Source organism: Aedes aegypti, chromosome 2 (assembly GCF_002204515.2).
Source record: "Aedes aegypti strain LVP_AGWG chromosome 2, AaegL5.0 Primary Assembly, whole genome shotgun sequence".
Lineage (NCBI taxonomy): Eukaryota > Metazoa > Arthropoda > Insecta > Diptera > Culicidae > Aedes > Aedes aegypti.
Window position 1 is genome coordinate 209,198,595 of NC_035108.1, and position 23,837 is coordinate 209,222,431.

Below are 23,837 nucleotides of genomic sequence, written 5' to 3' on the forward strand. Positions count from 1 at the left end.
TAAACTTGATACACATTATATGCAGGTGTTTTTTTTAGAGATGCACTTGGAAATGAACAGTAGAATGTTTGGGCAACGGCAAGAGACATGATCGAGTTTAAGACCCCGTCATATGTTCGACATTATCTTCTATTTCTCGAACTCGATAGCGTTGCACAAATTATAGCAAACATACATTGATTAGATCTTGTTTCAAGGGGTAGGAAAATATGCCCAACAAAACTAAGCAATCTAAAGAAAGATTTTAGAAATCCATATTCAAACTGTTGATACTGAACATTCCCACATCATGTGCGTTGCCATCCCAAATTTGCTGGGATCTTTGAGTAGATATGAACCCCTTTCCCACATGGAGACTACACACTTAAATTATTTTACGGATTCCTGTAAAATCTCAACAACTGAACAGTTCGGTGAAATAAATTAACGGAGTACGGTAAATTTTTACAGTACTCGGTGAAAAATCACCGGATTCCGTAAAATTTCGACGGAATTACGGTGTTTTATTTCACCGAACTGTTCAGCTGTTGAGATTACGGTGAAATTCACCGTATGAGCTTAGTGTGTAGAACGTTAATTAGGAGTCCTATACCAAAAGCCAAACGCTTATTCATAAAACTTTACATAAGAGTATCTTACCAAAAACTTTTAATTTGGCGAAGATTGTTTTAGACTTTGTGCACTTTTGTGTTTCTATATAAATAAAAATGGAATGATGTTTGTTTGTCATGAAATGGCTTAAGAACGGGCTAATAAACTTACATGATTTTTTCATTGTAACATTGGTCAAGTGTTCCAACGTGTTTGAGTGAAGGAAACGATTTGGAAATTTCTCTGGAATGACTGGAAAAACAATTGAAAACTATTCTGGAAAAAAATGCCATTTTTCCGCAGCCTACTTGATGGCAAATCGAAGTTTGACGGGACCACCAGTATTTAATATGTAAAGCTAAAAGGCGATTAGTACATCCCTGTCTTAGTTAATAGTTTTAACTTTAGAAGAAAGATCGCCACAATCATTTTACTGATAAGATTTTGGCAATTCAATAAAAATTATTGATGATTTTTTACAAAATCATATTTATTGATACGAGTCTGCAATCAGCTTTCATTACGAACCTATTAGAATGAACAATCTAAATGCCCCTCGCAGCTCCTAAATATCAATACTGTGTATTTATATGATAAAAATGTGTATTATCCTAACAAAACTGCAATTTTCTTTTCAAATTTGTATATATTTTGTCTAATAAAAGTGTCTGCTCAACGATAGCTTAAACGCGGAGGAATGGAGCTTTTACTTCGGACCGAAAATGAAACGTGACCGTCGTGAACAATGCTTTTTTGTTAACTGACTTTTTCTCGATACAGTGGTGCCAAGATTATTTTACCTTACTACACTGAGGCAAATGTTGATACTAATAACAGTGATTTATTTTAATATTATCCTCAGGTGTTTAAAAACAAATCAAATCATTCATTCTCCCCCCGTTGAATCGTCAGACTCAACCAAAGGCAGCACTGCAATTTTTGTCACCGATCGTTTGAATTCGCCTGATACAGTCTTCACGGTGACTACTCGTACTACACCATCTCTACCTGGATGAACCGCAATGATGCGACCGCGTCGCCACTGTTGAGGTGGTAGATTTTTATCAAGTAACAACACCAGAGCACCGATCTCGTAAATTTTGATGCCTCCGGTATGCCACTTCTGCCTGTTCTGTAGGTGGTGAAGATACTCGGAGGACCATCTTCCCCAAAAATGCTGCATCATCTGCTGAAGGTGTTGGTATCTACTGAGTCTTCCTACCTTCTCGTCGGTGTATGAGGGCTCCGGAAGAGCCACCGCTGACCGGCCAATGAGGAAATGCGATGGTGATAATATAGCAGTATCATTCGGATCATCTGACAAGGGGCACAGTGGGCGAGAGTTCAATATGCCTTCAGTTTGTGCCAAAAACGTGATCATCTCCTCATATGTTAAACGTGTTTCGCCGACGACTCGTTTGAAATGAAATTTCATAGATTTTACGCCAGCTTCCCACACTCCCCCGAAGTGTGGGCTACGTGGGGGTATGAAATGCCAACGTATGCCCTTGGCCGAACAGAACTCGGCCAACTTCCGTTGATGTTGTTCATTCTCGAAAAGGTCTCGTAACGCTGCTAATTCGTGGTTGGCTCCCACGAATGATGTCCCGTTGTCCGAAAACACATCACTGGGCAATCCACGACGGCTGGCAAAACGATGTAAAGCGGCGATGAAGTTTTCAGTTGTTAAGCTTGACACCAGCTCCATGTGAATTGCCTTAACTGTCATTCAATTAGACCTTGGAGGTTCGTTGAATTAGATACCAAATAAAGAAATAAAGAAATACAGATGAAAACTAGTACATATGCTTTATATGTCTTCGGGCTTCTGAGGCTCACCCAAGTAACCACAAGCATTATAACATTGCACGTAGTCTACTGCATATCAACAACATTGATGTAACATTGCCTTTATTCGACATATTTCAAAAGCTGTCAAGCAATATAGCATTAACTCTACATTACAAATGTATCAATGCACTAATATCACTTTATAAATTGTACTGCTGCACTAATGTTACTTTATGAATTGCTTCATTGCTTTATCGTCGTTTTTGCATTAGTGCAACTGTAAAAGGGCATTTTTCCACTTTTAAACTACTTTAATAGTAGGCTTACGGCAATGCAGCTACATTATATATGCAATGATATAATGCTTCATGGTTACTTGGGCATTCTCAGCATGAATGGTCCTGCATAGTCAACGCCTACCTTAGAAAAGACTGGCGCTGGATTGACGCGTGGTTCTGGCAAATTACCCATGAGTTGACTGCCGAGAATTGGACGGTGCTTGGCACAAAGTTGACACGATGATACGATTTTCTTAATCACTGCCTTTGCACGCAATGGCCAATAGCGTACGATGGCTAACAGACCATTAGGGCCAACGTGAGTATGATCTTCGTGAAGTCGTCTGATGAGAATAACTGTTACGTGGTGTTTCTCGGGCAGTAGCACTTGATGTTTTCCATCATATGGGATAGCGGAATACTTGAGCCGCCCTCCAACTCGTATCAATCCGTCCTCTGCCATAAACGGTGCAAGGTTGCTGAGATTATGGCGTTTGATGGGCGTTTGTTGAAGAATGTGCAGAAGATCGCCGAAGACTTCTTCCTGCAGTAACCGTAGAACTGTGTGCTCTGCAACGAACATTTCGTCAGCCGTTATCGGTGTGGTTAGTGGACGATTGCACCTTGCAGTTAGAAAGCATCGCACAAACGGTTTCTGGACAAAAGGTCGAAAGACAAAACGTCGAAAGGACAAAACGTCGAAAGACAAAAGGTCGAAAGGACAAAAGGTCGAAAATTATTTGCATGGTGGAAAGTTTTTCCTTCTTTGAAAAAATATTTTCGTCCTTTTGTCCCTTCTTTTTTGTTCTTCGACCTTTTGTCCTTTCGACCTTTTGACTTTCGACCTTCTGTCCTTTCGACCTTTTGTCTTTCGACCTTTTGTCATAGATTCCGCACATACACCCATGCTCTGAGCAGCTTGTGGTTGTAGCTTATTCTGTTCAACAGTACATTAGGTTGTGCCACAGAAGTTGTCAAACACTTTGCTTGTTTCAGTTCTGGTAACGCTGTTTCATCCAAAGGGTCGAGTACGGCAGCTTCCACATACGGTTGCCACAGCAAAGGTGACCCATTCCACTAAAGTTTATTTTCCAACAGATTCTCTGGATACTCTCCTCTGGATATAACGTCGGCTGGATTGCTCTCTGACCGAACATAATTCCACTGCTTGACATCGGTTGTTTCCAAAATTGCTGCCACACGGTTAGCAACAAACACGTTCAACGCTGCCGGAGACTTCTTAAGCCAGCATAACACAATCTGAGAGTCACACCAAAATTTCACCTCGTCGAACTGCACATTCATCGCTGATATCACCTTTTGTGTTAACTCCACGAGTAGCCGGGCACCGCAGAGTTCCAATCTCGGGATCGTTAAGGATTTCAGTGGTGCTACCCTTGATTTACTGGCAATAAGGTTGACAGTTACTGTTCCGTCCTTGGCAATGCTTCTGATGTACAGTACGGCTCCATATGCACACATCGATGCATCCGAGTAACCGTGTAATTCAACTCTTGTCGAGTTTCCTGGTATCACCAGTCGTCGCTTCTGGATCTGATTGACAGACGTTAGTTGTTCCTGGAAGATCCTCCAGCTCTGCAGCAGCTTGTCGGGAAGAACCTCATCCCAGCCTAAGCCGAGACGCTATATATCTTGCATGAGTAACTTGGCCAAGGTGACGATTGGGCCAAGGAACCCGAGTGTGTCGAACAACCGGCCAATGTCCGACAAGACGACGCGCTTCGTAACCGAAATCCTGGGTTCCGGTTGCTGCACATGAAACCCAAAATAGTCATCCGTTGGGTTCCAAATGAGTCCCAATGCTTTAATAATGTTGTTCACTCCTGACTCCTCGAAGCTGACTTGTTTTTCGCGTAGGTGTTCCGGAATCGCGCTCAGTACTTTAGGACTGTTCGAGCAAAACTTATGTACTCCGAATCCACCTTTCGCTAATAACGCTGATAGTTGCTGATAGATGTCGACAACTGCTTCGACGGACTCCCCTCCGGTAAGGAAGTCATCGATGTAACGCAGCCAAAGGGTACTCCTGTCCTTCGTCCTTTGTCAATTGCATGAGTGCTCGCGTAGCGTGATGCAGTGAACTTGCGACACCATATTGTAACGTTTTACGTTTTTTTTAGTTTAAAAACATTAATAATAAACAAAAAAGAAATAAAACAAAAAATGATTTTAGTTTTTATAGCGTTAAATCAAAATATTTTGTTTGCGTTCGTAAAATGCAGCGATCCATGTAGCGTAAGCGTATGAGCCTCTGTACGTGCCATAAATTCCTTTGTTCTTTTGACGTTTACTGTGCGCCGTGTGTTGGTGCTGTCTCGCTCTTTCTCAGGGCAACTTGAAAACAGGGCGCACAGTAAAAGTCAAACGTTTTATGGCATGCAGAGGCTCATGTGGATTGCGTTTGCCATAACGAATTGGTGAAAGCTTCGCAAAGCGTCATGTACACATTTTGGCGGACTACAGGCGTAATTCAGATTTGTCGCCATACCTACCAAGCGCCATGCAAAAGCAGTTGGCGCGATTTTCTATAATAGTTGCTTTTTGTTTGAATAGTTGGACGGTCAGAATAGGCAGTTTCTTGGCGCAAGAATTTCTTCAACTCGTTCATTTCGCTACGAAGTTGGCTGGAGAGCAGAAGTGCGCGAGTTTAGTGAACCAATTACGTTTAATTGAAGTAAATTCGAAAAGTTAAAGTTTATTCTGGTGAAATTGAAGTTTAAATTAAAGGTAAAAGTAAGTGAGTGAGTTTTTCGTGATAAGTTAAGTTAAACGTTTTGTGTGTTTCTTCCATCTCTAGAGGACCGAGGTCCATAAATTATTCGCGTTTCTGCGCAAAAGGTTTTATTAAGTTTATCTCAACGGAAAAAGGTAATTATAATTAATTAATTGCATGAAGACTTAAAAACTAATGTGATTTCGCGTTGGACGTGCAGCGCTCTGCGCTTTTTCCGTACGGCTGGATTTCTACGTTGACATTCGGCATCCGTCCCCGCCGAATCGAGAATTTTGGTAGTCCGTTCGTCGAGAATTCTGGAGTCCGTTTATCTTCGAGACCCGTGTGCAGTGCAAAGGCCCGCCTTTCGAAAGGTAGTCAAACGGAGGCGCGAGTGAAGTCGCTAAAGTACTTCTATAGCGAATTTTCCTCCTTCGGACGCCAATTGCCGAAGGTAAAGGTCCCATTACGTCATCTCTGGTGGACCCATTTCCGAGAGTTCGGTTCGTTGAAGCGTGACGCCAATTGCACGCCGCGAACCTCGATCCTAACCCAAAGATAGGGCGACATTACTCCCCGCTCGGATTAGCGGACAGGTACGCGAAGCCGGGTCGCTGGGTACGTGTTCCTCTATTGGCAGGAGCGGATCGTCCCGGGTATTAATAGGCGAAATCGCCGTCTCACTCTCGAGATCCGAAATCGGAAGCTACCGTTCCAGCCACCACTCCCTCCGCAACGTTATTCCGGCCATTTTGCACGCGGGTCAATTCTTCGCTGCCCGCCAATTTGCAGCACGGACACGCCGGTGGTCGCCATCTCGCTACCGCCATCGCCGAGTTCGATCGTCGCCATCATCGAGTCTGCGGAGTCAACGTTCCGTTCCCCGTCAACGAGCCTTCATCGAGTCAACGTAAAAGCCTGCGCAGGTACGTGAAGAGCTTATTTTACATGGCCATGTTTGCTCTTTTCCATTCCGTACGGTTTTTGCTAGTCCAACCCGAATGAATGGTGAATCGTTTCCTAAAATAAACCATTTTTGAAGAAAGATTAGTCACTTTTTCCGTTACGTTTAACTATGCTTAAATAAAACTACTCGCTAACTTACATTACGTTTCGTTCCGTTTATTAGCTCTTTTGAGTAAGCATCCTCTTCTGAATTCCCTAAATCTTTAAGGCTGTGGAGGAGTAAAAGTCATTCTTGCGTTTGATTTTCTAGAGTTGTTTACCAAGAACCGTTCAAAACTCTCCCAGAGAGAAAAGTCTCTAAACGTCAGGCAAATCTGAACACGACTGGTGGTCTCTCATTGAGAGTGGCGCTTAAGCCACCGAGTTTGCTAATAATCTCTAGTAAAGTTTTACGAACGGTTACAATATATCACCGTTTGAAGCTCGAAAGTTCGTTCTTCTCCATCGGCATTCCACCACAAAATCCTTTGGAAGCGACAGTCTTCCGGGCACATTCGGATCTGACGGTACATCTTGGAGATGTCCGCCGTAAGAACCACCTCGTGTGTACAGAAGCGCAAAATAATCGTCAGCAAATCACTCTGTACAGTAGGACCAACTGACATTGTGTCATTAAGGGAGATACCGGTTGTTGATTTCGCTGACGCGTCAAAGACAACGCGGGTCTTCGTTGTAGAACTCGTTGCCTTGTAGACAGCATGATGTGGAATATAGTAACCTTGTCCATCAACATTATCCACTTCCTTCATGTGTCCTAGTTCTATATATTCGGCCATAAACTCTTCATACTGCTTGCGCTTGTTCGGGTTCTTGTTCAACGAAACCTTCAGTCTATCGAAACGTTGCTTGGCAAGCTCGTATGAGTCACCAAGTTTATCCTTAAGATCGTTGAAAGGGAGTCGAACTTGATAACGACCTTGCTCGTCACGTGTACATGTCCGACAGAAATGTTGTTCCACAGCAATTTCCGATTTGGTAAGCAGACCATTTGATGGAACGGACTTGACTTCCCAAAATTTCGATAGTGTGTGATTGAGTTCCTCCTCAAAGTGATTGAAATGACACACACGTGAAAGTTGTTTGACGCTTCGATTATGGACTGAACCAAGTTTTACTCGACCTGCCTTGACGAGGTCGAAAAATATTTCGTTTCCGAGAATTAGATCGATGTCTCCCGGATTGTGAAAAGAAGGGTCAGCTAATGGCAGAGTGGATGGTAGGGACAGGGATGAAACATCCATCTCGACTGCGGGTATGCTGGACGTAACCCGAGGAACCACCAAAAAATCTAATTTATACTGTGGGTCCGTGCCAAACCGAGAGTGTATCGTGGTAGACACCAGATGTTTCACATTAGTTTGATGATCGTTTAATCCGTTGATTGGAAGATCGACTCTTTCCAACTTCAGCTTCAGTTGACTCGCCAACATTTCCGTAATAATATGGCTGTCAGATCCAGAATCTAACAATGCCCGCGATTTGATGATACAACCTCCATTGCCCACCAGAAAGACTTCCGCTGTAAACAGCAACACGTGCTTCTTGACTGCTAGTGTACGACCGCACAACGTATTTGCACTCGAAGACTCTGGAATACTGACACTTTCAAGCTGCGACCGCTCCTTCGGCGTCGAATGTTGAGCTTCCTTCGATTCTTCGCTTGAGCTTCCTTCCATTCTTCGCTGAATTCGTTGGGCCAGGACCTTCCGCATTTGTGGTGGGGTGTAACAAACTATGATGTTTGCGGCCACAGTCTTGGACCTTGCAGGTGTGTTCTGAAGGACAATCGTTGACTCGATGATTTCCCTTCAAGCAATTGTAGCACAAATTCGATTTGACAACTACAGACTTGCGATCAGAGGTGGATTGGTTTTGAAACTTGGGATAACGGTAGATGGAATGATCGGCCTTACAACAAGGACATATTTCCTTCGTAGTCTGGACGCAAGACTTGGAGACATTTTGCGCAGTTGACCGCTGACTGAAAGTTGGCCGTTGCTTGGACTGGCCTACTGCTTGCTGAGGTCCTTGGTGTTGAGGGTGACTAGTCCGCACCAATACCCGTCCCCGTTCCCTAAGGAAATCCATGAAGTCACTAAACTCTGGTAAGTCTCCTGATCCTAATGCTAATTCCCACTGCTCTTGGGTCTCCCTATCCTTTGTATCCATGGCCGCTTAGAGCTTCCGTGTGTTTGATGCAAATATCAACAAGTTTAGTGATCGACTTACCTCGGTTTTCCTTGGTTACCTTGGGGATGTCAAGGATTGCATCAATATGCGTATCCATAATCAAACGCTTATCTTCGTAGGCGTTTTCCAGTATGTTCCAGGCTAGGCTGTACCCAAGTAACCATGAAGCATTATATCATTGCATATATAATGTAGCTGCATTGCCGTAAGCCTACTATCAAAGTAGTTTAAAAGTGGAAAAGGGCCCTTTTACAGTTGCACTAATGCAAAAACGACGATAAAGCAATGAAGCAATTCATAAAGTAACATTAGTGCAGCAGTACAATTTATAAAGTGATATTAGTGCATTGATACATTTGTAATGTAGAGTTAATGCTATATTGCTTGACAGCTTTTGAAATATGTCGAATAAAGGCAATGTTACATCAATGTTGTTGATATGCAGTAGACTACGTGCAATGTTATAATGCTTGTGGTTACTTGGGTAGTCATTACTATTGATGACCTCCTGATCAATTTTATCTTTTGCATTGCAGGAGTTTCCTGTGGGTACTTACTCATTATGCTTTGGAATAGGCTTTTGAAGCTGTACCAATTCACAGGATCCCCATTGAACCGAGGGAACGGGGCATGTAGTTGTGAAGTTGGAGCTTGAATATAAACCGGCTGAGGGACAATTGGCGCTACTGCATTAGATGATTTTGAATCCACTTTCCTAAGCCTTGCTATCTTCGTTTGCAACACCACGTACAACTGATCATGCATTTTTTCCAACTTCACATATTCCTGATGATGCTCTTCACGATTCTCCTTCGGAATGATCACGGACAATTCGTAAAATATTTTCTCATTTTCATCTGAACACCTACGCAACGTATCCAAATGAAACCGGAGAAGGTGAATGTTAACATCTTCCTGCTGCGCACTTTCGTTGATGCGTAGCAGCTTTGCGATCAGCGCACTTCGCCGATCGATCAATAATTCCACTTTTTGCTCCATAACTCTTCTTTCTTCGGCAGCTTGCTTCGCGATTTTCTGCTGGGCAATCGTAGGAAAAGCATTCAAAATATCTCTTCGTGGTTTTGGAACCACCACTCGCGGCGTCTCGGACTCCGACATTCAGTTGTTTTTAAATTCGATTGCTGCTCACACGATGAGACCAGCTTCTCACTTTTTCATCATTCGTTATCTCACTTGTGTTTTCTTCGTGGCTTGACCACAATTCAATTTTGCCGCTGGGGCACGCACATCATTGTGCAATCACTTGATGGAAAATGAGTTCACACACACAGCTCGCATGGCGAGACTGCCTTCCCAATGAGAATATATACCGAGGTGAGGAAGACGACATTTAGTGTGCGTGACATCCGTGTACGGTGCAACCTTAGTATATATTCTCATTGCTGCCATCCCATTTTTCAGCCGCTGGGACTAATTCACATACACACCGTTGAGCGTCCCACTCACTTGGCGAGAATTGCTGTACACAGTTTTCCAGTCGGTCGGGTAGGCTTATGTCATTGCTGTAGGCTTCGCATGGCGAAGAACAGCCTCTGCTCACACACACTTGGAAACACGGTTTCCAACACTACCTGTGGGAGCGTTTTCTTGCCCCAGTGGCAATCACTAACACATGTCGGTGAGGCCATAGTAACGCGTCTGCGTCCGCGAACGCGATGCGATCAAAGGATTTCCTGTTGTTGATATTCTGCTTTGCGGGCTCGCACACGCGGACGCGTCGCTCGACGCGTTTACTATGGCAGCGCCCTGTGTCACGGACACGTAATCACTTTCACTGTAGTAGTGAGTCGCAATTCTTCGCTAATTCTAGCCAAGCGGTATTGGAATACTTCCTTTCGCCAAAATGGCGGCGATTTGTTCGTGCCACGGACACGATCGCCGAATGGCCGCGTAATCCAACACTTCACAGTTCACACTTCCCGTTCGGTGCTGCACCGAACGCTATCACATCGACACAATCAACCAAAATGGCGATTCTTCAGATTCGCATCACGGCTGCGATCTAATCACAAAAATCCAACGTCAAACGCGAAATTTGACACGGAATCGATCACGAGCGGAAATTAACCGAAACGGCACGACGAAACTCCAATTGGGTCCTAAAATGTTTGATAAAATATAATTTTTATTTAACAACACGATAGAGCATGTTACTTCAACTACTTTAGCAATTTTTCCCGCTCAAATAACGGCTATATCATGTTAAAACTTTAATTTAAAAATTGGGTCCATAAATGAACCTTGACACTTGTGATCATGTTTGATGTTCGCTTAGTCGATGAAAACACCACAGGGGTTATCTGACACTGAAAAAAATCCACACGCTTGATCCGTGTGTTTAAAATTATGGATCGATCCATGAACGTCTATGTCGATTTGTTGTGATTTTCTTACAAACTTCGTGTGTATTACACATTCAATTCTTCAGTTTTGCTTCATGGACTGATTCATCAACCGACAACATGAATTCCATAGTTTTCCACATAAGTTCCTAAAGCTTTTCATTTCAAATTCGTATGCGTCAACCTATGGGTGCATAGATCATCACCCAACACGGATTCAGTGTGTTATCTTGTGTCATGATCATCATGTTCAAGTTGGTCGATTTGAAATCGATGAGCTTGGTGTCGATTTCCGTGTTCCAAATTTCTGAATTATTAGTGATCAATCCATAGCGAACTAAATTGCGGTCGGACCTCGTGTCGAACGACAGTCATCATCATGTTCCAAAGAGAAGAAGCAAATTCTGAAGCTGAAAGTGCTAGAGGAAAATTTGAGGATTCGTTTTTCTTTCTATTAGTGAAGATGTCCGAGTGAATATGAGGAGTTCATTCTAATTTTCTATTAATAAAATGCATTACTTCCAGCGTTGGATATAATGTATGGTATTAGAAAAAAATCGGATTCCACTAACAGATTTTCCTAGCTTTCGGCTTCGAATAAAATGAAATATGCTAATCCAGGGCTTCCCAAATTATGGATTTGAGGCGCTCCGCTTGTTGCTGGCTCACTTGTTTGAAAAAAAAAACATTCAAGTGAGCTTGCGACAAGCAGAGGAGCCTCGAATCTATATTTTGGGGAGCAAGATTTCTTCTATCAAATATCTTCTTTCAGTCTCATGACATTCATGTTCAATCACACATGACTATCTAAAGCCACTACATTTCGAATTCAATAAGCAAATCAGTTGGTTTTCATGATTTAATATTTAGACATTCATGTTTGTTTCTCATGACAACCTAATGTTGATACACATGTTATTATACCGTGAAGTCAATGACGAAATCCATATGGCTACCACACTCAAGTCATGTGGTTTTCCTCATTGCGCAAATCTATAAGTAAAACACACGACCTTGGCGTGTAGATTTTTCTCAGTGGACATTTCGGAAGGGACACGGAAAACAAAATACACTCGAAATTTTAGTTTAAGCCAAGAAGTGTGACAAAATCTAAAAAAAACATAAAAAATATTTATTGGACTTAAACTAACGGAAAACATTAGAAAATTGAGTAGACATGTGTTTTTGGCCTAAACTTAAGCATTTGGCACTAAAATCGGGACAGGGCTTTAGGACCCTATTCCAGAAATCCGGTCGAAACGGACCAAACAATGTCTGCTCAACGATAGCTCAAAACGCGGCGGAATGGGGTTTTTGTTGGAATAGAGGTAGTGTCGCACCTCAGGTAGAAGACTCGTTGGTTGAGAAGCATGCGTCGTCGTAGGTAAAAGTGTGGAAGATTTGTTGTGAGGTATAATATTTGTGTAGGATGTTGAATTGTAAAAATAGATACCTGGTTTGAATAAAGAGAGTTGCAGCTGCTGGTTGAGGCATCAGTCAGTTAGCTGCCCAGTTGTATTGTATTTCTTTATGATTTGCAATCGGATGTGGACGGGCTAGCCTCGCTAGGATCTGCGTGGTCTTAGCGGACTAGCTCTTCAATAGTTTTTACTTCGGACCGAAAATGAAACGTGACCGTCGTGAACAATGAGCCTATGCATGCCATAAAACGTTTGACTTTTACTGTGCGCTCTGTTTTCAAGTTGCCCGTGAGAGAGAGCGAGACAGCACCAACACACGGCGCACAGTAAAAGTCATGAGAACAAAAGAATTTATGGCACGTACAGAGGCTCATGCTTTTTTATTAACTGACTTTTTCTCGATACAGTGGTGCCAAGATTATTTTACCTTACTAAACTGAGGCAAATGTTGATACTAATAACAGTGATTTATTTTAATATTATCCTCAGGTGTTCAAAAACAAATCAAATCATTCAAAAATTCTTCCGGTTTTGTCAACTGAAAATTGCCGATCGTGTTGATAAATACGGAACATACCTGAATGACCTTGAATTCCAATAAAAATGTCTGGTACCGTCAAACGGGGTGACTTGCAACACTTTTTAACTTCAACCAGACGAAACCATGATCTAAACGTCATCTAAAAATCTAAATTCCTTTTTGAACTATTAATGGCCGACCCGTCTACAGAATGAGATGAATTTTATCATATCAAAAATCATAAAAAAGGTGATTTTTTTTTAAAGTCCTTGTGCACTTGCAACAGTCAATGCCAATTTAGTTTTTGTCAACAAAATGTTGATATTTTTTATGACATACAAACACTACTCCATTTTTATTTATATAGATATTGGGTATTGCGGAGGGGTAGCATAAGGGAGTTAATTGAACTGTTGACTGGATGAAAGTGCGTGGGGTCGCCAGCCTTTTGTCATGAGAAAACAGCCTTAGTGTTGTCTTCCAAAGGTCTTCAAAGATATTAACTAGCCCTGCTACAACAAACCATCAGGTAGATCATTCCATCCCGATATGATTCTGCAGCCATAGGTAATCCTTGCGCTGATGGTGGCTAAATAATCATCATCATCATCATCATCATCATCATCATCATCACAAAATGTTGATATTTTTTATTAATCTCACTTGTTAGGTGTTGTTACTTGTTTATTTAAAGCATTCATACCAGTACAAGAGCATTTTGATTACTTATTTGTAAAAAAAATAATTGAGATATTTTTGTATGGAAAACTGAGGCGGTAAATCATGAAGGTTCAACATTTCAACTGTACAATATTTTAAACGAGTGTTTGTAGTTGATTGATCAATTATTACGCTTTTGATTGTGAAATAGACTTAACACAAAAGTTTTCCACTTTTATCAAACTCTAAATTGCTTGGTAATCAAGTGTTGCAAGTCACCCCGCATAGGTACATCTTGAGCTTGAGCTTGAGCTTGATTGGCCGCCCGTGGATGCTATTCCAGTATCGCCAGATCAGCTGCACTTACACAAAGAACCAATCGAATGACTGCTTGGGACTAAGGGCGATGACATATTGCAGGAGTAGAGAAGGGATAAAAGGAGAGAAAAGAAAAGAGTCAAAGCTCTCTCAATAGGCCAGGGGAAGTGGTTCACCTAGAGTGAATTTCTGTCAGAGAAAAAGTAGATTTTGTATGAGATTTGACAGAAAAATGAATGACAAGTTCATCCACTTCTCCTGGCCTATGCAAACTATATGGAAAACGCGCTTACCTGGTATACTGAAGGCGAAGCGAAGAGGTTCAAAGAGATCTGTGGAAATCATTTGCTGCTTCGACGCGCAAGAACGCTAGTGAACGCTAGAGGAATATGATATGACTGCGCTCGTTTTTGGCGTAAATGGAGCACGGGTCAGAACGTTTGCTAGTAAATTAAATCCACAAATAGGGAATTTTATAATTAAATGACTTTTGTAACTTATCATAATTATAACTGATTTATTGATAAACTGTTACCGTGATGAATCAAAATCCGGACAGGACCAATATCCGGACACTCTGGTGAAATTCTATCATTTCAATGTTAAATATCCTTCCTAGTGTGAGAATATTATTCCTACTATTAATGTTAACTATTGTTGACCATTGTAACATGAATCGACATCAAGTTAGCCTTGTAAAACATTAATAAAGACAAAAACAAAAGTCGGTTCCGCTAGGACGCGTTTGCTTTCAAAATTAACGATAACCAAAAAAATCCTACTCAATGCGCCATCGCGTTTTGGCGATTCATCAAGCGTTTGTTACGTGCTTATCATATGTGATTCATGTTCTGTAGTGATTTGTTTGTATGTTGTTCTCGGTAAAGTCAATAGTTTCGAAGAAATTAATGAACTGCATGTAATTCTGTGCTAGAAGAAGACTGTCCGGATACTTATATGTGTGGTTTCGAATCCTGACACAGTGCGTTAGCATACAATTTTTCAAAGTTCAAAAAGAAATACAACTTCATAATTGTTCGAAAACCTGGAAAACTCGTTGAATTGTACCGTTGTACCGTTGTGATTTTAAATAGTATTAACTGAAAATGTTTGTAAATTATGTGTAATTATTGGGGGAACGATGCACATATCACAAGTATCTTTTAAAGACTTCAAAACTAACGTTTTATGATGTTTCTGTGTAATTCAACAGAGAAACAACATTATTTTTACAAATCCATGAATCTTTGTATCGTGATATAAAGGTATGTTTAATGGTTTTTATTTACCGTGATGCATCAATACCCGGACACTTAAGACGGAACAAATATTTGCAGTCTATTTTGAATATATTTCTTATGGAATTAAGCAAAGTCTTTTTACATAACGAGCAGTTTAATGTTTAAAGTTTGCTTGTCTTTAAATCCGGGCACCTGAGCCAAGCATGTCGATAAATCCGGACGCTTTTGAATCAAAATCCGGACAGCTATAATTTAACATGGAATTATCAAATTAAACTGTGTTAAACTTTTAAACTACACTGGATATATCTCGATTTTAGCAGATTTGTAGGAAGCCTATGTTTTGTAACAGTATAAACATACAAATTTATGCAAATTTTGTTATTCGTTTCCTGAACTAAAATCCCGGCGGTCTGATCCAAAATCATCACTAAATGCTTATTTTTTTTCTGCATAAAAGGATGCACCTCACTGTTCTGCACTCTTATTTAACATGTTTCGATAATGTTCACAATTTTCTTTTGGTTGTACTTGGAAAATATATAAGAACACCACCAAAATATACATTTTCAACTCAAAGTCCGGATTTAAAAACACTTGGCTTCAATCCCGGACAGCTTGTTTTCACTATTTCAAACGTGTATTTATCCCAAGGGGTGGATCACTTGTTCAACGTACATCGAATGTACATCAATTTGCATCAGATGCATTTTTTGAACATTCAAATCAACTTAGCCCTGATCTGCAACATCGTGTCGTGCTATAGTAACGCGTCGTTGTTTGTTTTGAAAGTCTTTACAGTTTTACTTTTCCTCATAAAATAATTATTTATTCATTTATTTCAGATTGATCTAGAAAAAAATATAATATATTTGAAATATATGCATGAACGGTGCCGTTTATGTATATGTCTCTGAGGCATCACATGTCTGATTACAGTGCTGTTAAGGAGCAGGAGTAACCGGAAAGTTCCCGAGAAACGAAAGTCTGTGCCTTACTGGAGACGAATAGAATTCCACTTAAGTTCTTGAATTAAAACCTTAGTGTAGCAATAAAAACTGTGATAATTATTTGTTCAATTAGCTTGTTTTATTCCCTAGACTGTTGATAGAGGACAGGTAGAGTACGATAAGCTTTAGAGTCCAGACCCACGTTTCCCAACTTGCAGACTCCCGGCCATATAGAAAAATCGTGAGACAACCTTCCGTGGCCGCCTAAGTTGGAAAACAAGTCGTTGAAATATTTATTCTTCCTCCTCATGATAAAACCTAGGACGATAAAACTATTACTTCAGGAAACATTGCTTTGAACTTTCCATTACTATTTCTTTGACATGTTCATACAAAAATGTTTCGTAGCTATTGAGTTGCTACCCGTGGAGCAGATATTTTTAGGCATGTTGTAATAATTCTGTTCATGTGAAAGGGCAAACATTAGACTGGCGGGATATAAGCGTATTGGATCATCAGGGTCATAAAGCACATAAAACAGCCACTTCCGGATGTACTCATGCTTATAACAGTCATAAAGCTGCGCTTCCCCGTAGCTGAAGTCCACCTTATCATCAACCTTACTGTCTACGGAGAGATTTTATCCTTCTTGATTAAGCCGTTACCCAAACATCGATATCAGATTCTCATTCTACTGCACATGTACTAAATGTTTTTAGTTCCTCTGGTCAACAATTTTTGAATGAGTATGGGAGAACGATTTTGACACTTTGACAAAATCAACAACCAATTGTTGGAGCAAGCCATGAATTGCTTTGTTGTCGAGTGTGCATTTAAATGCATTTAAATACATGAATTTTTTTTCCGATTCATCAGATGCATCAGGAGTGATCCACCCCTTGATTTATCCCGTATATCTGCGATGTGGTGTCACTGAACTGTTCAACAACAACATTATGCACAATTATGTCACAATCACTATATATATAATACATTTTTCACGTATTTTAGCTGATAATTGTTGAGGGTGCGCTTGTCATTTCTATAACCAAAATCACTTGGACCGCGACGAAAAGACGTTCAACAGGAGCAACTTTTTTCTTTTTGTTTGTTTTAATTATTTGGCAATGGTAACTAGATTATAAATGAATGTAAAATGATCAGCTGTTTTCATAGTAATTATTAATTATTAATAAACATTTTAACATTCTGGAGTGTCTGGATATTGGTACCGTTTGGATTTTGATTCATCACGGTATTGCACGACATGATGCAGAATTAACTCAATTATCATTAAATTCATTGTAAATTTGGTGAAAATTATCAAGTTCTAACCTAAAAGCTATCATCTCAAAGTACCGTAATCCGGAGTAGCATTGATCAGCGGGGTAACATTGATCGGGATGACAGGGTGTCTACTACCTGGAAAAACCTGGAAAACCTGGAATTATCAGGGAATTTTATTCAACCTGGAAAAAACCTGGAATTCTCAGGGAATTTCGATCACAATCAGGGAAATTATTTTGAAGCAGTAATTCATGATAGAATATGTTCACGACAAAGGATTTTTGCGTTATAACCCAGAGCTATCATTAATTGCCAGAAAACTATCTTCATTCGAAAAAAATTCGGCTGCGCTGCTCTCCAAAAACTATATGAGCTGTTCAGTGAGAATTCTTTCGAGTATGAAATTTCATCAGCTTATGGAAACATGATTGATGTTTTTAATGTATCTAAATTTATTCGGTAAAGGATTAACATACCTAGGGCTGGTAGCAGGTTTCTTTTTATATACCATGTTTTTGCAAGTCTCTAAAAAGTCTCTATTTTTGATAAAAGGTGTCTGAAGTCTCTATTTTAACCAAAATAGTATCTAAAGTCTCTTTTCTTTCCTTATCTTGCTTGCAGATAACTGAGATGCAAAATTTCTTCTCGTATTTCTCGAGAACAGCCTCAGGAAATATCCTTGTGGTTTCTTCAGAGATTTTATTATGAATTTTTCAAGAAATTGCTTCAGCATTTTTTTCATAGGATGCTTACAGGAGTTCCTCCATAATTTGCTTCAGGAAATCCTTGAACATTCCAACGTTAATACCTCTATAAATTTTTCTCAGGCAGTACTTTGAACAAAGACTATCTTAGGACTTCCTCCAGATATTTTTTCACACAACTATCCAACCGAATTCTACAGTCGTTAATCAAAGAGATATCCAAAGTTTCCCACAGAATTTCTCCCAAGAAAACTTGACAAGAATTTCAACGCCATTTCGTCTACGGTTATTCCAAAGAATAGATCCAAAAGCTCCTCGAGGGGTTATTCGAGTCAATATATTGAGAACATTTCAAAAAATTCCCTCAATTCGACCTGTGTTTCGTTATTAAGTTTCTTTAGAGTTTTTTTTTTTCTAGGAATTTCTCCAGCATTTCATCCAAGGATCACTGGAGTTCATCCAAACATTTTTCAATGAATTTCTCAAAAAATTCCCATGGAATATTGAAAAGTTCTTTTAAGGTTCCACACAATTTAACAGCACAGCAATTTTTTCTATGAAATCCTTCGACTGTAGGAATGATTATTCCTACACAATTTTCTAGTAATTTCGTCCTGTGTTCCAGGAGATCCTGCGCAATATCCTGCGAGATATTATGATTTTTCTTTTTTTTTTATTATCGTAGCAATAATCTTGGAAATCTTCTAAAAGTTCTTCAAAAGTAAGCCTTCCTGAAAATCCTCTTTAATCAAGGGTGAAATTACATAAGTAACTGTAACAGAAGATACCCATAAATTTACGTCAAGGATTTTTTTTTATTTCTCAGCTTTCTGGGAAATTACATTCAAATTTCCTTGGTGAAAACTCATGGAAGAATGCTTGAGAAAAAGGTTTTGAAAACTTCCTTGAGAAATATCTTAGAATTAATAGAAGAATTTCCGAGAAGAAATCCTAGGAGCAATCCTGAAGGTATCCTCAGAGAAATTTGTAGTCAAAATCTTATAAAAATTCTAAAGAACAATTTTGTAGAAAATCCTGAGAAATCCTTGGAGGCATCTGGAGAAGTTTCTATTTGAATATTACAACATGTTTTAAACGGGAGTCTTGGAGGATGTTCTAGAAAAAACTAATTGGAGAATCACCGGATAAAATCCTCGAGGACTAAGGGTTTTTTTCACAAAATATATCTGAAATAATATGTGAAGGAATTTCTGATGAAAGCCTTGTGGTATTTTTTGTGATAATGTATGGAAAAATCTTGGTTCTATTTTGAGATATAAAAAACAAAATTTTTGGAGGAATTCCTTTGGAAAATTTTTGGAGAATATCTTAAATATAGATATGAATCCAACCTTTTCGTAATGTCGTCGTAATACAGTGGTCACCAAACTGCGGCCCGCGGGCCGCATGCGGCCCTCAGCAAGGTTTCGTGCGGCCCGCGGAGTGATTTTGAATATTGGAGTTGTGCGGCCCGCATCTTGTGATTTCAGAAGTTGAAAAGATATCTTCTGCAATATCTGGCAAAAGTTTCTCTGTTGTAAGCCATTCGATACTTCTTCAGATTTGGTTATCAAGAAACGAAGGTAAACAATTTCAGTTTCTTATTTCTTTGTTTGTTTGATAACCCAAAGTTTCTTCAAGTCTGATATCATCGTTTCTTTAAAACACCAAAGTTTTCAACGTTCTAGTAGCGCAGTTTTCAAAGTTCAAGTAAGAAAGCGATTTTTCCAAGTATTTCAATTTTAATTTTTATATAACGCTGAAGTCATACATTTTATTCGGTTAAGGTTTTTTTTCTTCTATGGATGTTAATTGTTGGCATTATGCTATTGTTAAAATCATTGTGTTTCAAATGTTTATAATATTGATAATTTATCAAACCCATCCTCATCTTTAAAGAAATATTCCACCTGCCTTATCTCTTGAATCGCTATTGAATTGATTATGTTCATGATGTTTCACTTTCGGAAATCCTATAATTTTTGACATTTATCTTTGCACGAAGGATGAACTCTTGAGAATCCAGGGACATCAGTGTTATTTGGAAAGATGATTGAAACCGCTAGTAATTGCCAGACATAATAGGCATGCAAATTCCATAAATCACCTGCCGACCCCTAAAACAGGATGTGACACCTGACTTCTTATCAGTTTTCTTCTTCTCTTGTATGATCCTTGTGTTGCCAGAAAACTGGTACACATCATTGAAAATTGAAAAGAAGAGAGAAAAAAAGCTGAACATAGAAGGGGCTGAAGCTATCGTACAATAATCATTGCTGGTAACGCTGTCTGGCGGACCAGTCAGAGGCTGGTTAATTTTGACACGAAATTTAAGTAAGTGTTGTCGAGTCTCTGCCCAAATCATTACCCATTCAAGTTGAGTAACAAATGTCGAAAAACTCGATTGAATGAGTCGTGCCAAGCGAATTTTTTGGTCGAGAGTAATTTTAATTGAGTCGTTTTGCTTGAACTTATATGTTTACATCTAGTGGCCCGCGACGTATTTTATAAGCAAAGGGGTGGCCCGCACAACCAGTTAGGCTGAGGACCACTGTCGTAATACATCAATGTCCTTTACTGGCATATACCAGATGTGCTAGTATGTTGTCGTTATGTCGCAAAAAAAAAAAAATTTGGAAAAAAGTTTAAAAATATTTTCAGAGAAATGTCTGGTCTGATTAAACTATGTTGTCCTGGTTCCTGTTAGGTTTCGGTTTTTGATTACTGTTTTGTCTCTTTTCGGTCTCTTTTTGGTTACTTTTTGATCTTTTTTTTCCTGGAAAGAGGTTTCTAAATTTCACATTTTCAAGAAACTCATTCATTTTTAAAATTATTGGAAAATGTTTAACATCAGATTTTTTTTTTTTTTGAAAAGTAAACTGGAACTTGAACAACAATCAATTCAAAATTTCGTAACAATCATGACTCATTTAGAACTTTTTCGAATGAAATGCAAACATTTATAATTTAATCATATTACCACAGTCAAATGTTATACGGTCGAACGCGATTACCCAGGGGCTTGATAATCCGTGTTTCTATCATAAAAAAATGGATCCGGGATCCAAAAGTTTTACGAATTATTTGTGTTAATTTAGATTGTAGATATACACTCCCGTGTATAAGTTTGGGTTCACCCTCTAAAAAACATACAAAAGTGTTCTGTCCATATCTCTGTGATTACACGTCCAATTGAAACTCTCTAAGCCGCATTCGAAAGGCAAAGAGTTATTCTTACTTCGTATGTATTTTTTCAAAAAGATTTATTTGAATTTTGTGTACAAAATTTTTGCTTAAAGTTGTGACATTTTTCAAAAAACACACTGAAAAATCATATCTGATTTCCTCACCATTGGATCGACCAAAATTGTTAATCAAAGTGTCATTACAATCGTAATCTTATATTCTTTGAAGAGCACTCACGAATTTTTTGCGGAAAAATCTGATAACTATTCAAAATTATTGAAACAGTCATTCGAGTCATCGTGCAAAAGTTTGGGTTCACCTGAACATACTTTAAACATGAAAAATCTGTGAAATCTCAAACTAATCATTATTTGCGCTCGAAAAAGCTTTAAACTATTAAAATCGGTTGAAAAATGGCAGAGATATTGATAAAAATGATGTGCGTGCGGCTCAGGTGAACCCAAACTTTTGCACGATTTGCATCATATTGAAGGGTGAACCCAAACTTTTGCACGATAACTTGACTGACTGTTTCATTGATTTTGAATACTTTTCAGATTTTTCCGCCAAAATTTCGTGGAGTCTCTTCAAAGAATATGAGATTACGATTCTAATGACACTTTGATTTAAAATTTTGGTCGATCCAATGCTGAGGAAATTAGATATGATTTTACAGTGTGTTTTTTGAAAAATGTCACAACTTTAAGCAAAAATTTAGTAAGCAAAATTCAAAAAATGTTTTTGGAAAAATACATACGAAGTAAGAATAACTCTTTGCACGGTGTGCCAGAAACCGTTATTAACGCAAAAAAAATGTCCAAGAATTTGGCACCTACCATTCGAAAGATATAGTATTCAATCATCTTCTCCGTGAATTTCAAAATATTTAAAACGAGGGAATCGGAAGTTATCTTGATTTGAAGGTTTTGAGCTATTTTTGAAGGGATTTTACTTCACAATTTTCCCCACTAGTGCATCATAATTAATTTATAACCTAGTCAAGTAACCATCAGCTTTGCATTAAGCATTCAAAACATTTGATATCTAAGCATCTTCTCTGAAAAATTGAGATAATTTCTCCGAGAAAATCAGAAGTTATAGTGATTTGTATATTTACCATTATTTCCATGAAGTTTAGATATGAGCTTATTTATATGGATTTGCTATATTAAAGTACATAATTGACTAATAAAAATGTTTGTAAGACTGACACTTAAAAAGTTAAGTGTTAAAAGTTTATCAAAAGACAATAACTTCAAAGTACAGCTTTGGACCTGTTTTTAAGATTTGTTTTCCAATCTTCTAAAATAATGTTCGCAACACGCATTTTATCTTTGCGACACAAATTAACTTAACAGATTTGTATTACACTTTTATCTTTTATTCGAGAAAGGCAGTTCTTCGTTACAGTATAAGCAAATGTATTCATTTTCATTTGGTTTCATTTTTGGCGTTTTGCTGGGCAGTGATTCGTTATGGCCCAAATAAGCATATTGGTGAACCTGGACATTTTGAAAGTGGTTCCTTGTTGCTCAGTCGATGGTTGATTATCAACTGGTGAGATCGTTGTATGCTACTGTACTAAATGGGCTAAATATGATTGTTCAGAATTTATTTGGACAACAAAGGGGATACGTTTGTTTGTTTATTTAAACAATAGTACGTAGTCGGTTATTGTCGAAATAAACCTTGTTCCATGTTTTTCAAATATTTAAATGCAACAAATTTCATATTTGGTTTAGTTTTACTTAATAACACAAGATCCTTGAATTTTTAGATACTGTAAATATCGACTTTTCCTTTAGAAACTGATACTTAGGTCACGTTTCAGATTGATGTTGCATGATTCGCATCATGCAAAATCTTTGAATGGTTCGTCATCAAAGGTGTCGTCATATTGAGTCTTCAGTCAAGTTTTCTGTATAAAAAAGAAATATTTCTTATTATTCTAATTATCATTTTGCCGACTTTATCATGTTTGGAGGGAGCTGTTACGAGTGAATATGATGCAATGATCTCTAGGACTCTTGTAATTAAGCGTTTTGTTTACCAAAACGAATCCTGTAATATAACTTCTTTCCATTTTCCAAATTCCCAATGATTTCTCGTGGAAGTGCAGAGGACCCCAACGGCTTCCTCAGAAATAGCAACACATAGTACATTTATTCCATAACCCAAATTGACCTGCACTCGGACGCAGCCGGGGCCGATATTGCTTAGAACAGGGAATGAGACGTCCATCACTTACACACTGAGAGTGGTGCAACAAAACTTTAGTAGCATCCGTTGGTTCCTTGTGCAAGTATTGCTGCTCTTGTAATGACAAATAAGCAGCAGCGGGCGGTCAATCACGCTCTTCAATCACATTGATTAACATATTGACATGAAGTTGTTGGATTAAGTAATGGTAAAAACGTTGAACGTGCTAAATTAAAATATTTAAAATTTGCCTTTCCAAAACTTCAAGGTACTCTAGTAATGTTGTCTTTTGATAAAGTTTTCTCAAACCAACTGCGAAGATGCTAGTCGACTAGTATGTGTAGTCAACTGTATCTTTTGAATGCCGAGTGTCAGTCCTATAAATATTTTTATTTGTAAATTTTGTACATTAATATAACAAAGCCATATAAATAAGCT